This window comes from Palaemon carinicauda, chromosome 14 (genome assembly GCF_036898095.1).
Source record: "Palaemon carinicauda isolate YSFRI2023 chromosome 14, ASM3689809v2, whole genome shotgun sequence".
In the NCBI taxonomy this organism is placed as follows: Eukaryota; Metazoa; Arthropoda; class Malacostraca; order Decapoda; family Palaemonidae; genus Palaemon; species Palaemon carinicauda.
The window spans coordinates 105,887,283-105,905,728 of NC_090738.1; the positions used below are offsets into that span (position 1 = coordinate 105,887,283).

General features: G+C 37.1%; 1 protein-coding gene across 1 annotated transcript in view; it reads right to left on the bottom strand.

Annotated features, from left to right (window-relative positions):
* LOC137652913 (uncharacterized) overlaps positions 1-18,446 on the bottom strand; it is an 82,199-nt gene that overhangs the window by 40,146 nt on the left and 23,607 nt on the right. The gene's annotated exons all lie outside the window — the stretch shown is intronic.

The following is an 18,446-nucleotide window of genomic DNA, read 5'->3' on the forward strand; positions in this document are numbered from 1 at the left end:
GGTGGTCGTGGTCAGGGAGGCAAGACCTCAGGACGGCAGTCCAAGTGAAATGATACCGGTAGGAGGGAGACTGATGAAATTTTGGGATTGTTGGAACTTCGATCCCTGGGCCCACAGCCTACTCAAGAATGGACTGGGCTGGAGCTGGTACAGCACTCCACCCCCGTGCCTTTGGTTTTTCCAACACTCCACCCCCGTTCTGGAGGAGTACGTTCAAGAACTATTGGAGAAAAAGGTGATCCGAAAGGTGAAGTCCATCAAATTCCAAGGGAGGCTGTTTTGTGTTCCCAAGAAAGACTCGGAAAAGCTCAGAGTCATTCTGGACTTGTCGCCACTCAACAAGTTCATAGTGAATTGCAAATTCAAAATGCTAACACTGCAACACATAAGGACCTTACTGCCCAAGAGAGCATACTCAGTCTCTATAGACTTGTCAGACGCCTATTGGCACATTCCAATCAGCCGTCGACTCTCCCCCTACCTAGGGTTCAGGCTACAACGGAGACTATACGCCTTCAGAGCCATGCCATTCGGGCTAAACATAGCCCCAAGGATTTTCACGAAGCTGGCGAGCGCAGCTCTCAAACAATTACGCCTAAAGGGAATTCAGGTAGTAGCCTACCTGGACGACTGGCTGGTGTGGGCAGCATCCGAGACAAAATGCTTGCAAGCTTCCAGTCAAGTGATCCAGTTCCTAGAGTACCTAGGCTTCAAGATCAACAGAAAAAAGTCTTGACTTTCTCCATCTCAAAAGTTCCAGTGGCTGGGAATCCACTGGGACCTTTTGTCACACCGTTTCTCAATCCCGGCGAAGAAAAGGAAGGAGATAGCGGGTTCTGTCAAGAGACTTCAAGATTCCGAAAGGATATCAAGACACGAGCAGGAGAGAGTACTGCGCTCTCTCCAGTTTGCTTCGGTGACAGACCCAGTGCTAAGAGCACAGCTAAAGGATGCAATCGGAGTTTGGAGAAATTATGCATCAAACGCGTGAAGAGATCTGAGAAGACCAGCTGCTTCGGCTAAGTACTCTTCTCAGGCCTTGATCCCAAGCCAGACATCTAAAGAAGTCAGGTTCTTCTTCAGCCACCTCCGCCGTCGGTGACGATTCACTCAGACGCCTCGAAGGAGGGATGGGGAGGTCACTCTCATCGGAAAAAAGTCCAGGGGACTTGGTCCAGGCTATTCAAGACCTTTCTCATAAAACTTTCTAGAAGCTAGGGCAGTGCTCCTTACCATAAAGAAAGTCTCCCCGCGTCATTCGTTCCACATAAAGTGGTAATAGACAGCGAGGTAGTTGTGAGATACTTGAATCGACAAAGATCGAGGTCACCACCTCTCAACCAGGTGATGTTGGCCGTCTTCCGTTTGGCGGAAAAGAAGAAGTGGTACCTGTCGGCAGTTCACCTTCAAGGAGTCCGCAATGTGACAGCGGACACTCTATCCAGGTTCACACCGATAGAGTCGGAATGGTCCTTAGACGCAGGATCATTCTCCTTCATTCTGAATCAGTCCCAGAACTGCAGATAGACCTCTTTGCGACGAAAGACAACAAGAAGTTGCCCCTGTACGTGCCCCGTACGAGGACCCCTTAGCGGAAGCAGTGGACGCGATGTCCCTCGACTGGAACAGATGGTCCAAGATTTATCTGTTCCCTCCTCACAACCTTCTGTTGAGGGTCCTCAACAAACTGAGATCCTTCAAAGGGTAGCGTCAATAGTGGCCCACAAGTGGCCGAACAGCGTGTGGTTCCTCCTGGCATTGGAACTGTAGCTGAAGTTTGTACCACTACCAGATCCAGTTCTGACCCAGCGAGTCCAGAAGTCAACTGTCTGTGCTTCATTACAGAAAACCCGGACCCTGCAGTTCATGATTTTCTCTCCCTAGCGGTGAGAAAGCGTTTCGGGATTTCGAAAGCCAGCATAGACTTCCTTGAGGAATATAAATGCAAATCTACTAGAAGGCAATATGAGTCATCTTAGAGAAAATGGGTGGCCTTTTGTCAAGGCGAAGATTCCGCAGGAGATCTTGACAGACTTCTGCTTATCTTTTTTCCCCACCTCCATGGTCAAGGGTTGGCAGCGAACACGATTTCAGCGTGTAAGTCTGCTTTGACAAGACCCATTCTATATGCCTTCCAGGTCGACCTAGGTAACGAGATCTTTAATAAAGTCCCGAAAGCCTGTGCTAGGCTCAGACCTTCAGCACCTCCAAAGCCCATTTCATGGTCTTTAGACAAGTTCTTCATTTTGCTTCTCTGTTGAGCAATGAAGAGTGTGCGTTAAAGGATTTGACACAAAAAGTTATTTTCCTATTTTGCACTCGCGTCCGGGGCCAGGGTTAGTGAGATTGTAGCCTCTCGAGAGAGGCAGGTCGTGTTCAGTTCCTGGATGGGGAAGAACTGAACCTGTTTCCGGATCCTACGTTTCTCGCCAAGAATGAGTTACCCACCAACAGGTGGGGTCCCTAGAGAATCTGCCCTCTGAAAGAAGATGCATCTCTATGTCCAGTAGAATGCCTAAAGGTCTATCTTCATAGAACTTCAGACTTCAAGGGTGGTCAACTATTCAGGGGAGAAACATCAGGCTCAAATTTATCTCTGAATCAACTCAGAGCGAAAATCACATATTTTATTCGCAGAGCGGATCCTGACAATACACCCGCAGGTCACGATCCGAGGAAAGTTGCCTCATTCTTAAATTTCTTTAATTGTATGGATTTTGAACATCTCCGTTCATACACGGGCTGGAAGTCTTCCAGAGTGTTCTTTCGCCACTATGCAAAGCAAGTAGAGGAACTAAAAGAGATCTGTGGTAGCAGTGGGTCGCGGTGTTAACCCTACTGTTTAACTCTGCGAGGAACAGTGGTCTTAATTGGGACGATTAATTCCAGGGTGAGTGTGTAGTTACATACTGTACTACACACTAAGTGAGGGCACTGTGTTGCCCATCCAGACTGTTCCATTTCCGAAGGTGAACCTAGCATAAGTGCAGACATGTGTGCCGAGCGTTTCTAACGCTAATGTCATTGATTTGTAATACAGGCTTTTATGACTTTGATACCTCGGTATCTTAAAAGTGACATCTAATGTTTTTTCTTTCAGACAAACAAGCTCTGTTTACTATCATACTTATGCTTAAAGTTTTGGGTTATCCTCTTCTTATATATATATATATATATATATATATATATATATATATATATATATATATATAATTGTGGTTAACCTATCTATTTATTGCCTGTCAATAATCTGGTTCTTGAGAACCTTGCGTCTCCTTCACCTGTGTCAATTTATTGGTATAATTGAGCATTCATTCTATGTACCTTATCTGGGATAATTCTAATAGAATTGTTCCTTTATGCAAGCTATGTTGCATTGGTTTTCCTCCTATGCGGATATAAAACCTTTGTCCAATACAAGTATTGTGCGGAAAACTGGTCGACATTTCATATTGACGCAGTGGTCCTTTACAAACTATGCTTTACTTAATATAGGGCGAGACCACTATATTAGCTTGCCTGGTATTCATACATAGATATATGTACTCTTCGAGACTTTTCCAGAGTCTAGTAGGACTCTTCCCTGTAGGGGGCAGGAAGCTCTAACATAGTTTATAGTTAGTTGAAAAGATGTATAACGGTAACATCTTAGGTCTCTAGGTCTAGTCGACCGGGAAAAAATTACCTCCGGGGAGTACAGCACGTTCTGAGAATCCACAGATACAGTAATGCTCTGGTACACTTCCATCAGGACGACATGGCTTGAGCCCAAAAAACGGATTTTGAGCGAAGCGAAAAATCTATTTTTGGGTGAGATGGCCATGTCGTCCTGATGGACCCGCCCTTGCCTTTCTAAGAAAGGGCTGTAGGACCCCTCCCTACATACAGTATCTGTAGCACCTCGTGTACGCTACAAGGAATACAGATGGCGCCAGGATTGGCGCCAGGCACGCATACGAATCGGGGGATAGGGAAGCCTTGGGATCGGCTCCCCTTTTTCTTTCCCGAATTCGTATCTCGTCAATCACCCCCTACGAGACGAAATCTCTGTCCAGGTTGTAGATTGCCATGTGACGTGTCTAGAATACGTCCTCTGATATGTCGCGATATCCCTTTCACGAGGGATACTCGCTCCAGGAGTTAGAATTCTGGTACTTTAAGGTAAATTCTCTGGGAATATCGCCGTAGTTGTAATATACCCTAGGAAGCTACCCTATAGGAACTTCCATCAGGACGACATGGCCATCTCACCCAAAAATAGATTTTTCGCTTCGCTCAAAATCCGTATATATATATATATATATATATATATATATATATATATATATATATATATATATATATATATATATATATATATATATATATATATATATATATATATATATATATATATATAAAATCCCTATATACATATATATATATATATATATATATATATATATATATATATATATATATATATATATATATATATAATGTGTGTGTGTACTTACGCAGGTGTATCAATCATATAAATCAATATATTAATGTAAAGATATTTTGAAAAAATCTAAAAAAAAAATTGAATTGCAGTATGGAAAAATGCATAACAGCATCTAAGTCTAAAAAAACCTGGAGTCATAACGTCAGAGGTCGACCCCCCCCCCCCCTCGCTACTTAATATTATTTATTTTATTATTCATTTCGAAACACACCAAGTACGCTTGTGCTTGCTCTTGAAATTGGGGCAGTGGTGTGTGTGTGGGACCAATATCTCTCAAATTCACGAGGTAGTTAATTCATTGCACAAGAGGGACTACTTCTGGGAAATTAACCCTCCAGTGTATTGGGGTCATGGCCCTTGAGGAGAGGTGGGTTGTTGTTCTTGTTGTTGTTTTAGTTGTTGTTTTGTCACTGGTGTTGTCAGTTTAGGGGAAGAAATTGTATCTACTGCATTGGTGGTATTTGTCGTAACAATAATTTCATCAATAGTATTAGGTGTTGCAAAAAAATGGTTGTTTATTGTATATTTTTTTAACAATGTAATGTAGGCAGAATATGTTTTTTTTTTTTTTTTTTTTTTTTTTTTTAAATGTAGCAGTTAGGGCTAGTAATGGTTTTCATATTGCTGTTGCTACTACTAATTCTGTTATTATTATTATTATTATTATTATTATTATTATTATCATTATTATTATTAATAATAATAATAATCCTCATCGGTTTGTTGTCTATAGTATGTGGTTCCGGGTTGCATCCACCTTCCTTACGAATCCCACTATATGTGCTGTTTCTAGTAGTACGCTCTTTTTAACAATGTCTGGGGGCTATTTTCCCACTACTTTTTCAAGATTTTACCAATGATTTAGTTATATTCCCTAGTGCTCCTATCATTCTTAACATCACTATGTCAACTTGCATATCCTGTACTCTTCTCAATCCAACTCTTAAGTGTTGGTACTTCTCTATTTTCTCTCTCCCTTTAGCTTCCACTATTGAGTCCCACGGTACTGCGACATCTGTGACCCATACTTTCTTCGTTGTCTTGTCGACCGGAGTGACGTTATGTCGATGTGCTTGTATCACCCTGTCAGTTCCTATGAGCAGGCCCAGAGTAAGTTAGCATGATCTTTTTCTACCAAAGCTTGTGGGTGATGATGTTCCTACCATTCTCTGCTACATGGTATTTGGTATTTTTTTCGTATAGAGAGATTCTTACGGAAAGCTTTAGCAATTGTAGGCTACTTTTGTTGCTGTTGATAATAATACTGGTAATTATTGCATTTAAGGCATACAATTATAGATAAGGCACTGTGAATTAATATATTTTCTTCTCTTTATCTCTGTTTTGAACAGAAATGAACCATGGTTATATAATAGCAACGAGAATTGAGTTATCATCTCCAAAGTCTTCCAGACGGTGCTATATTATGTCCAGGCATGACTAACTATCTAGCATCACTGGCAAAAGCAATTGTTAAAAACATAGAAATCCACAGACATTTGCTCTCAAACTTACCTCCACCGAGGTAATATAACCTCTGAATTCCTCATTAAAATTCATCTCATCCCCTCACCGTAAGGCCCTTTACACATCATCCCCTGTATGTTTCCATAACTTTGTCTACTACTCAAATATTCCGCAGGGACCCTAGGGAGTAAAGGGTTGAACAACCCCACCTGCAACATTTCTCTCCATTTCAAAGGCCTTACAATCATTCAAACTACCACTATCCGTGACACGATGGCTCCTCTCCACTACCACCATCATCCTTCCTCTGTTCACGTCTGTCTCTACAACTGAAAATCTTTAAAATTTCCTCTTGTTTAACAACCAACCATCTGATTTTTTCAGTTCACCTACGGGCTGAATAAGGGAAAGGCCCGTGCCAACAGGAATTGTTGGCTACAATACAATCATCATCATCATCAACATCATCATCATCATCATCACCATCTAACGATCTCGACCCTCTCTTACATAACTCATTTTGGATTGTATCAGCTCATTAAGAAAAACACAATGCAACAACGGATAAATGTCACATTATTTTTTGATATCGTGTTTTTTCTTTGGGATGGAGAAGGCAGAGCTCATGTCAGCAAAACGAAGTCATAAAAATTATTTTCTTTTACATATTACATGTAACAAAGGACGCTATCATTTGTTATCAAAGCAAAGGCAACGCGACGCTGACGACCTTCATTTCTGCAAACCGTATTTGGAAAGTTTTCTTTTATTTTATCAAAAGTTTCTTATCATTTAATGGGCAAAGTTTTTGATGAGCTAACATGTAGAAATATCTTGAACTAGGGGAAGTATTGAACTTGGTTATAGAAAGAAGTGTATCTGTAGATTGCCGTGTTGAAGGACATAAATGTGTGATAGAGGAAATGTAAATAGATATAGTTTTACACATTTTTTACTCTGGCGATCTTCGAAGGTATCTGGTTATGCACTCAAACATATACAAAAGATTTTAAATGATGATTTTGGTTTTTCTCTTTAGTCTAAAGTCTTCAGATGAAAACTTTATCCATTCATTAAGATATCTTATGCTTAATCTTCTGTCAACTGCTTGATACACATTTGGCTCTGCATCTAAGTCTAGAGCTAGAGCAACGCCATCTGAAAGAAATCCATGCGATCGCACACTTTATCTTAAATCCTTTTGACGGAGGATACTCCAAAATCAAACCATTGTTCTCCAGTCTTGGGAAGTGCTATAGCCTATGTACCATGGTCTTCCACTGTCTTGAGGGTAGAGTTCTCTTGCGTGAGGGTACTTGGCACACCATTCAATTATTTCTTTTCCTCTTATTTTGTTTTAAAAATTTTATAGCAATATACTGTTCATAAAATATTTTATTTAAATTTTTCATTACTTCTCTTGTAGTTTATCTATTTCCTTGTTTTCTCTCCGCACTGAGCTATTATTCCCTGTTGGGGTTCTTTGTTTTATAGCATTGTGTTTTTCCAACTAGGGTTTTAGTTTACCTAATAATAATAATAATAATAATAATAATAATAATAATAATAATAATAATAATAATAATAATAATAATAATAATAATGATAATAATAATAATGATAAAAAAATAATAATAATAATAATAATAATAATAATAATAATAATAATAATAATAATAATAATAATAATAATAATAACAATAATAATACACGGCAAACACTTATATTTTCTTAAAACATTCATTGATATATAGAAAAGCATCAACTCATTCACGTAGGAAACGAATCCCTTGTATAAAAGGAGAAAGAAGAAAGATTGTTTGTTAACCAAACCCTTGAAATAACCCAAATAGGATCTAACGTGGGTGGAAATCTTTCCAGTTTGCGTAATTGATGGAGGAGAAGGTTACTTTTCCAGTAGATGAAGATTACTTGGATATAAACAACATTTATTCAGACTAAAGGAGGTCTAATAATGTATAATTATCTCTAAGCTCTTTTCTGATTACCTCACAAAGTCTGTGATTTCCCTGATTGAAAAAGATCTTCCCCAACCACCCACAAATATTGGTTTTATTCTCTCTTTGATACACGGGGCAATGCGTTATTTTACTCCGGGAGGAAAGGTATGTTATAACTATTCAATGCATTCACATATATAAATACAGATTTTTTCCAACAAACTTTTTTTTATTTGTTTTTATTTTGGTATTAGGCTTTCTCCTTCGGTTTTAAACAATGATTTATGGAGTGAGGTTGCAAGTTCCTTGCATTGGTCACACTTGGTTAAAACACACGTTTCTGATAACTGGCCAACACCAGGCATATTACGACGAATTTTTGATCCTCTTGACAGTGAGGCATTTGTTGATCGAATGCCCCACTTATAGCACCTTATGAAATAGATATGTTTGAGGCTCGAGATGAGGATGACAGGTCCATCCTTGCTTAGATTCTTGGACAGGATATGTTATACTGTTATAGCGGTATTTTCAGATTTATTTCTGTAGAAGCTCTTCTGAAATCTATTTATATTTTATATGGACATCTTTACTTTTATGGTTTTGAAATAAATACTCCTTTATTCTTAATTTATAACAAATAATATGGCATCAATGACCTCCAATGCCAGAGAATTTTAAATCAACCAATCAATCAGTCGCCTTGTAATATGTATGTTCAGGCTGTGTTCTTTAATTATTGATCACCCATCCAAGTATTGACTTGTCCTTACGTTAGAGCAAGGGAGAGAAGCAATAGAAATAGGATATGGAAACAATGACGGTTTTATGCCTGGTCTTTTGCTTCTTCCTCTTTATTCTTATTTCAGTCCAGAAGATTTAAAAACAATCGATAACAAGAAATATGGAATTTACGAGCATGAAGACCAGACTGAAGGCTGGTTTCAATCCAGTTGATACAATACAGAATAAATTTCCCCCCTTTGATGTCGTCATGGCGACTATTCAACTCAACGTGAAAAGTCAGGTGTTTTTTTTTTTTTTCTTTATTCAGTCTGTTTGTTGCATGGCAAGGAATTATACTCTATTTCTGTATGATAAAAATACTACAGTATTCATATACTTTTTATGTATGTAACAATTATATTTTTCGGTCAATAACGTCTACGTTTAGGCCTTGGAAAATTTTCTTTCATCCCTTTGTTAGGACTTTAGGAAGATATGTAACGACTCTGATATTTCACTAAGCTTTGTTGCATCAAGAACTGGACCACAATTTCCTAAGTAAAGCTATAATACGGACGAGATAAACTGTGGGGAGAAAGTTGGTAGCGATGCTATAAGAAGTGACATTGGATATTGTCATACATCAGAGTATATTAATCAAGAGAAAAGTAGATCAAAGGAGAGGGACGAGTTTACCATCGTAATATCAATAGTCGTTTTACGAAACAAAAATGCAAATTGACAGATGTGATAAAACTTCATTAGATTCCCAAAACATAAATAAGAAAAACATCAATATTTTGATTAATGGGAAATAAAGAGAAACGGGTAACTCAATTAAGATCTAACAAAACTTATACTATACCACCTTCACCATTTCCCCTCTTTCACCAAGCCTACCTTTCCTCCTGAGACAAAACACAGAGAGAGAGAGAGAGAGAGAGAGAGAGAGAGAGAGAGAGAGAGAGAGATCAAAAGGTTTTTAAGTGCCTTTTAGGGGTAAGAGTCATTATTCAAATGCTAGACTTTATAAGAATATAATAATTTTTTTTATTAAGTTTCTTTACCATCTCCTTATACATTACATACATATATACACCTGAAATGAAACTGCATTTGAGAGGTAAAAGAGTACTAAGATAGATTACATTCCCTAATCAGAAGCCTCTTCGAAACAAGAAATTGTTTAAACCATACTCATCTGACTGCAATCAAAAGAATAAGCTGGTGTGCTTGACGTTCCCATTTCACCCGGAATTCTACATTGGAAATCATCTAAAAGCCGAATCCGGGTTAATATAGAGGTCAAAATAAAAACAAAGACTTTTCTGATTTGGGAAGTACAGTAAACTAATGATCTATTTCAATACAGTTTCCTAACCATCCTCTCTCTGGGTAAAAAAAAAATACGTTCGTTAAATTCATATTTTGAGATTGCGATCAATGACCCGTCGAGTCTCGGTGGAGCAATTAGCGTTTCAAAGTGCATCATCCGTTAACGTTGAGGGGATTCATCACTAACCTGAACGATAGTTCTGCTATGTGATATTTTTCAAGCTGAATCGGACTCGTTATGGCCTGGCTTAGCATCTGAATGGTAAAGTTCATTGGATTTTCCGACTCTTCGACTATAGCTTATCTTTAATGGAACCGTTGTTTGTTTGTTTCTTTGTTTACATGTAAATAACTTTTATTCTAAAGGTGTTTGGCTATTTAGAATAGTTCAGAATTTCAGGTTTTCTCCCGTGCATTCGTCCTCGCTTACATCCTAAAAAGGGCCTAAAACAAATATCATTACAAATTCCGTTTCACGAACGGGTTTTTGAAGGGTTCAGTCGTAAATATTTTACTAAACACAGGAAGAAGAAAAAAACGAATGAGAATATGAATAGGGATATAATTAGATGAATGTCTGAAGGACAATGAATAACGTTGATGCCAAATAAAACCCAAGTCATTTTAATCTATGTATGATAATCCAACAGAATTCGAATGTGGCAATCTATAAACTAGCACTGGAAATAATAAAAAAAAAAGATTAAACGGAAAAAAAAAATAATTGACTGATAGAGATATTAGATCTGGGTGAAAATCATAGGAAGATAAATCCTTCGTTCGTGATCATTTGTATCGCTTTTGTGAATAAGTAAGTTGCCATTACTGAATTTTACGAAAGTATAATCGATGAAAAAATAAGATATAATAAGATGGAAAGTAGAAATAAATACTTGAGGCTTTAAATGCTCTATAGCAGAGACTTGGTCATGAACCGAACTCATTCCTGGAACACCTCATCGCCAGCTGAGGGAGGAAATGGTCAAGAAGAAATATTAGGGTAGTAATATGAAAAAAAGATGAAAAGTAGAAATAAGTACTTGAGGTTTCAAAAGACTTTATAGCAGAGACCTGATCATGAACACACCTGATATTCCTGGAACACCTCATCGCCAGCTGGGGGAGGAAATGGTCAAGAAGAAGAAATGATAGGGTAGCAAGAGGAAGGGTTCCCGTCGAGGGATTAGAGAGTAGTGAAAAGGGATAGCCAAGCAGATCCTCTTTTGTCTTGTCACCAGAACCTTTTAAGCGGTACACAATGGAGACGGGGAAAGAGAAAGGATAATAACATCGGAACAATTGAATCAACAAAGTATCGGATCAGGGAGGGAGGGAAACGCTGACTTCGTCAAAAAAGGCAAACGAAGAAGAAAGATTGGAATGAAGTATAGCATGAAGGATGCTCTTTAGTTGACAGGGGAGCGCAACATAGAATGCCTGTCAACTGTACTCTATAAGTGAAAGGTTTGAGCGTAGGCTTAAAATGCCAACTGATAATCCACCTTGCAACAAATCTAAGCAGATTGGAGAAGGCAGTCGTTGGTCTTAATTAGGCCCGAACATATATTGTGTACTAGCTCAATTCCTCCTTGTCTAATTAAACTTCTTAAGAAGGTCTTACCCCAAATAATCGCACGTAATCAACGCAGAAATTCTATTAGTAATCTTTTTATAATATTTTAACGACCACTACATATTGCAATAACTGTTTTTTTTTTTTTTTTTTTTTCAATTTCATGATTAACATTTATTTCAATTTAAATCTTGCAGTTTCAGTGTTGTCGTGAAATGCAATAATGTAAATGAGAATTCCCTGAAGCCTTGTGCATAACAAAACTAAATATTTTGGAGTACTTACAATATCCTAATCTTATTTTCAACCTTCTATCCCATAGATCATAAGTCTGCTAAGTAAGTTGAATTGTCAAAGTTCATGACATTAGTCATACATAACCAGGATTATGATTTAAAAAGACTACAATCTTCCGACAATAACGTAATTATTAGATATTTAAATGTAATTCATTTATACAAACAAAAGATCCTAGTTATTCAAATGGTTCCAAGCTCATCAACGTTCTCTGGTATTCTATACTTTAAATAACGTTTAAAAAGGAACACAAATTAAAGCGCAAAACGAATGCTTTCTGGAGAGATTAGGGCTGCAACTCTCAGAAAACTTTAATTACATTTTGGACTCAACATTAACGAAATTTTGTTTTTCGCGATATAGAATTTAATAAACAGAAGTCTGAGAATAAAGAGCCTTTTACATATCAGTTTAGTGAGATCAGTGTTACTGTATGGACACGAGTCGTGGTATGACAGTTAAACAATATTCAACAAATTTTGTAGATTTGAGAGCAAAGCCCTCATAAGAATTTTGGGAGTTATATGGCAGGAAAATATTAGAAATGAAACTATCAGAGAAATTAGTCGAGTGCCATATGTGGATGAGATCATGGTGAGTAGATGGAGATGGTTTGGACATGCTCTTCGCACTCCACAAGAATTGGAAGACCCAGGCGTACACGGCTGATGACTATGAAGCGTGAAGTAGGAGATGTGACGAGCCGAGAGAGGGTTGTGAACTCAAAGGCAAGAAGCAATCAACTGAGTTGTATTATTAAAGAACACACTCCTTTATATACAAAACCTCAAGGCAACAGGAAAATACATGTTCGCGAAATGACAATATTACATATGCGACACATAGACATGTTTGTTCTGGTTCTTTTTAGTGCGAGGGAAGAGCACAGATACAAGCATAATATGTAAAAAATAATTATGTACAATTGTGTGACACACGGTTGGTACATGGCTCCCCCACTAAAAATGACATACTGAACATGTTAAATAGGTGCCCTGAATTTAGAGAGGTAGTAGTAAAAACTGCGCCGATTAGTGGCAGTGAGTGGCTGTAGAAGTCGTTGGTTGGGGTGCGAGCGAGTGGTGGATGATGGTTGGCTGTGTTGCCTCTCTCGGCTCGTCACATTGGTGACCCCGGAGTGACTCGTTCCTCCCCCCCCCCCCCCCCCCCCCCCCGCCCCCTCTACCTCTCGCCGTTACTATGACGCCGTCAACGCATACCTTCAGCAGCAGTACTCGCCGTCACCAGCCGCCCGTATAGCAACGCCTTTTCAGCTCTCGCAACAACCGTTGGGGGACCAAAGGGCTTCGCTCACCCTCGGGAAAATGACCAGTATCACTCGCCTGCAACCTGCCACACACGGCTCTCCTCGTGAGGTGAACCTAGTTCATGCCCTTATGGACAGCCACTTCATGACCTTCAAAACCTCCATCTACGCCTCCACTCGTGACGAAGAGGACACCTATTCAACTTCAACCGAAGCTGATACGAATGCTTTAGGACACACATGCCTATGAATGCCGTAGGACACGCCCACCAATGTGACAAGCCGAGAGAGGGTTGTGAACTCAAAGGCAGGAAGCAATCAACTGAGTTGTATTATTAAAAACACTCTCCTTTATATACAAAAAACAATATTACATAGGCGACACATAGACATGTTTGTTCTGGTTCTTTTTAGTGCGAGGGAAGAGCGCAGATACAAGCATAATATATAAAAAATAATTATGTACAATTGTGTGACACACGGTTGGTACAGAAATAACAAATGGAAAAGTATTGATTTAAAAGCTCAAGATAGAGACGACTGGCGAAATCTAACTGAGGACTTTTGCGTTAATAGGCGTAGGTGGAGATGATGATAATAATTATCGACAATATCCTACCAACTAAAAAGATACTATTGCTCTTTCATTTATTTCCTAAGGGATCAGCGTCACTACTAGATGGTAATTGTGACTATAGCAATATGGCAAGAACTCTTATTTACAGGATTGATTTTCATTTTTAGCATTTGATATTGATTTTAGTCGTAGTTGTTTCATCATTACCATTTTTCGTTTATCTCATTATTATTATTATGATTATGACTATGATTATTATGATTATTATTATGATTATTATTATTGTAATTACTATTATTACAAGTTATTAAAATTAGTATTATTATTAAAATTAATGCAGTTATTCTTTATTACAATTATTAGATTTATCATTATGCATATCTTTTTTTTACCATAAGCATTTGTATGCATTTACTTAAACGTATGTTATATCTTTAATGCTAATCATCTTAGACAGATATCGTTCAGAGATACTTAACATAAGTAGTGATGATTTTTTTTTTAGATATTCGTGATATCCATATCCAGTTTGAGAGAGAGAGAGAGAGGAGAGAGAGAGAGAGAGAGAGAGAGAGAGAGAGAGAGGAGAGGAAGAGAGAGAGAGAGAGAATGGATAAATATGTCTCATGGTTTGGTATTCCTCTCTGATATCTTTTGATAGAACAGTTTTTTTTTTTTCATCGATCACTTTGGTTGAAAATTATTTTAGTCATTTAGGATGGTTAAGATTTTCTTCCTTCCATTCGTCTTCGCTTCCTTCCTGAAAGGGCCTTAAACGAATGTCATTATCACGAGATAAAAGATGAAAAGTAGAAATAAGTACTCTTATACATTTAGATCTTCCATCCATAACTGCTAGTAAATGTGAATTAACCATCGACAGCTTTCAGAAAAGCTGTTAAATGAAAGCTGGTTTCCTATCACTCACACACACTCACTCACACACACACACACACACACACACACACACATATATATATATATATATATATATATATATATATATATATATATATATTTATATATATATATATCTTTCCTGTCTTGTTTAGGGTGGAGAAAGATTAGCCATACCAGGGTGAGAGGGGAGTTCTCAGAGATATAATCTGAAACCACACCATCTCAAAAATTGCCAAACCAGTGGGTTGAAGTTTTGAAAAGGGGAGCGAGTGGGTAGGGTTGAATCTGTGCATTTGTGCATATCTTATCTCAATATTTTAACGTCATTTTTTGATGGATCAGGTACACTAATATATCATAGTGCCCTGGAAATGCAATCAGTATCTGACCTTGAATCTGGACGAACACTAAGAAAGACAATAACACCATGAACTAATTCTAGGAACATCATATCCAGTGAAAGAGGGGGGGGGGGGGGGGGGGTTAGGTCATGGAATAAACGATGCCGTCAGTTCCTATTGTATTCTATAGGTTATATATACTTTTTAAATAAATCTATTGAGGGAGTGGGAGGGGTGATGGAGGGGTTTACCCCTGGATAATAACTAGTGAGGAATTTATAAATTTAATAACTCTGGGCATTTCTATAAGCTAATTACTCTCTCTCTCTCTCTCTCTCTTCTCTCTCTCTCTCTCTCTCTCTCTCTCTCTCTCTCTCACTACGAAGAGGAAACAGGATTGGATTTAGGCTCTATAACCCAGCGCTGGGGGCCTGTCAGGCCATTCATCGCCCAAGTGCATCTAGGTTAAAAGTTACACTTTAACGTTAAAGTTAGAAAATGGGGACAGGATGAATGAAGAATGGAAAGAGTGAATGGAGGTAAAGTAAACAGATATAAAGCAAGTACAACTAGAGCTGAAGTAATGTGTAAAGACCCTTAAGTAATGCCTACAGTACACCCGCGTAAGGTTGCGCTGAGGTCACGTTAACAAAGGGGATAAAGTGAGAGCATATCCATATGTGCTGTTCCCCATTATCCAAAATCCCTTCAGTACCTGAACCCCCAAGGATATAACCCCTATGTGGATTCCCTTTCGCTTAAGACGCTCTTATTACGGATATAAAGAACAAAATCTTCATTCTTGCTATTCATTTTCCACATTTTCAACGTCAAAACAAATTCCTCTGAAGAACAATAAAGGCAGCGAAACCTTTTGTTCGATATTTTATGATTCTCTCTCTCTCTCTCTCTCTCTCTCCTCTCTCTCTCTCTCTCTCTCTCTCCTCTCTCTCTCTCTCTCTCTCTCTCTCTCTTTTCTCACCCCTTTCATCCTTCCTTCATTCCTTCCTTCCTTGAGGGAAATAAGAGTACAATTGCTATGATTATATCAGAATCAACATACGATATGGATATGATATTCAGTTTTCCCTTTCTTAATAGTCTCCGTAACACCTCATTAATCGTCTTTTTATCTTCTCTTCATTTCTCTCTGTGCTTTCTAATGTCTCTCTAACATCGTTTTTTTCGCGAACAAAATCAAAAATGGCTTCGTTTGATGACTATCAATTAACTGAGGATTTGCGTTTCTAATTTTGAACTTTTCTTTTTTTTCTCTGCAATCGTCATTTATTCTTTTATTCTGTATTCCGAATAAAACCGAATAACACTTTATTTCTGCATCACATTCTTGCATATTCTGACGTTCTAGAAAACACTAAGTAAAAATTGCTTCCCTTTTTCTTTTACTTTTGAGATTCTTTCATACGCATATTTGAACACAATAATAATAATAATAATAATAATAATAATAATAATAATAATAATATAATATTAATAATAATAATAATAATAATAATAATAATAATAATAATGATGATGATGATGATGATGATTACTTGTGTATTAAAAACAGTTATATGCGTTGTATATTTAAAAAAAAATAAACGCGATTTGTAATTTTTACGATGTGCTTCTTCAGCTGGAAAAAAAAATATGTTGATACTATTAATAATGGTAATAAGAATGATATTAGAGATAGTGATTATGATTATGATTACAATGATAATAATAATAAGCTAAAATCCTGCCCCTTTCAAGGATATTGTCTTGGAGTATTTTCCCATCGAATCAAACGGGACTAATGTTTACTCTCTAAATATATAACAACTCCCACCCTGCAGATATTAGTGTTTTTCTCAATAACTAGTTATCAGTTTTCAATAAAGGATCTTCCTCTTCAAGTAAACAAGGAACACACACACACACACCCACTCTCTCTCTCTCTCTCTCTCTCTCCTCTCTCTCTCTCTCTCTCTCTCTCTCTCTCTGTATATGGAATGGTTTTCATTGTAGTTATTGTTCAATTTTGTTTCTTTCTATTAAATTACTTATTCCTGTTGTTTGGTTTTACTTTTTTATGTAAATTATGAATCTTAAAAATGTGAATATTTATATTTTTCCTTATAATGCTTTGTTTGATATTTCAATTGATTTTATTGGAATACATAGTTTGTTTTGGGGAGTGGTGGCGTAGATGATGTTTTTATAACTGGACAGATTTTTTTTTCATTTTTATTAGTTCTTATATTTAAATTTTTATTTTCTATTTTGTAACATGGTAAAATTTTATATTTATTTTTCTCTTATTGATATACCAATATTTGTTGCTATGTAGAAATCAACTTGAAATGTTAATTTAAAAAAAAAAAGATAAAAAAATGGATATTAAAGATATACACGATTTCCTCTTCGATTCTGAGGAAATTGCCAACAAAACATTTTTTCTTTTATTTCGCCATTGAGTGCGCAATTCATTACACCCCTTTTCCATATCATTTGCACTACGAAAGTATAAATTTCATCTCCTACTCCTTAAAGTAGGAATCTCTTTGCAAAACAACGTAATTGTTTATATCGCTATTTGAGGGTAAAAAGGAAAATTCCATGGTACATCACATGCGAAATGAGTCTGACCTCCACTTATCGCATGAACTTTGCAAAATATTTAGCATTAAGACAGTGGAAATTGGAAAAATCTCCCCTATAAAAAGGACCACATTAAAAAATGAACTTTAAAGGCCGCGAAACATGAAAGAAGAAGCCTCTTGAGGCAATAGTGGGGACCAAAGTAATTTCATTTGAGCCTCTCTAATTATTCTCTTCAAACTTGGCTCCCTTATGAAGTCTTGCTTTGCCTTTCGAGAAACGCTGAAATTTCATATGTCTTTTAGTTGCTTTTTACGATTATCCTGTAATTTACGTTATATTTATCGTTATTAGAAAAATAAATATCAATTTAAAGTTATACATTATTAACAGATAAAGCAAAGAAAAATCATAAACTTTAATAATGACGAATGTGAAAAAAGGAAGTAAAAGATAACTATAACACAAAGCAAAAAATATTCTTTTGATAAGTCTCCAAAGAAAGATTTTTATTCAATCACTTATAACAACAAGTAATTTCATTAAATTGGAATGAATGTTTCATATAAAGTTGAAAAGAATATTTCACTATTTGAAAGAGTAATGAATACATTTTCTCTCGTTTGCCTTCGAGAATAAAAGTTAGCCTTATGTAAAATAAGGAGCTAGCTTCATTCAGGGGTTGATGTAAATCGAGAGAGAGAGAGAGAGAGAGAGAGAGAGAGAGAGAGAGAGAGAGAGAGAGAGAGAGCGCGCGCTCTTGTAAAGGTACAAGAGGTTACACCTTTAACAAATCACCCAGCAAAGCTAAGCAACATTAGACGTGGATGGAACTTGGATGAGAATTAACGAAGCTAAGCTGCAATAGGTGAGGGTGGTATTTGGACGGCTGACCAAAAATCTATACCAGACACAGTTTGAAGGTCACTC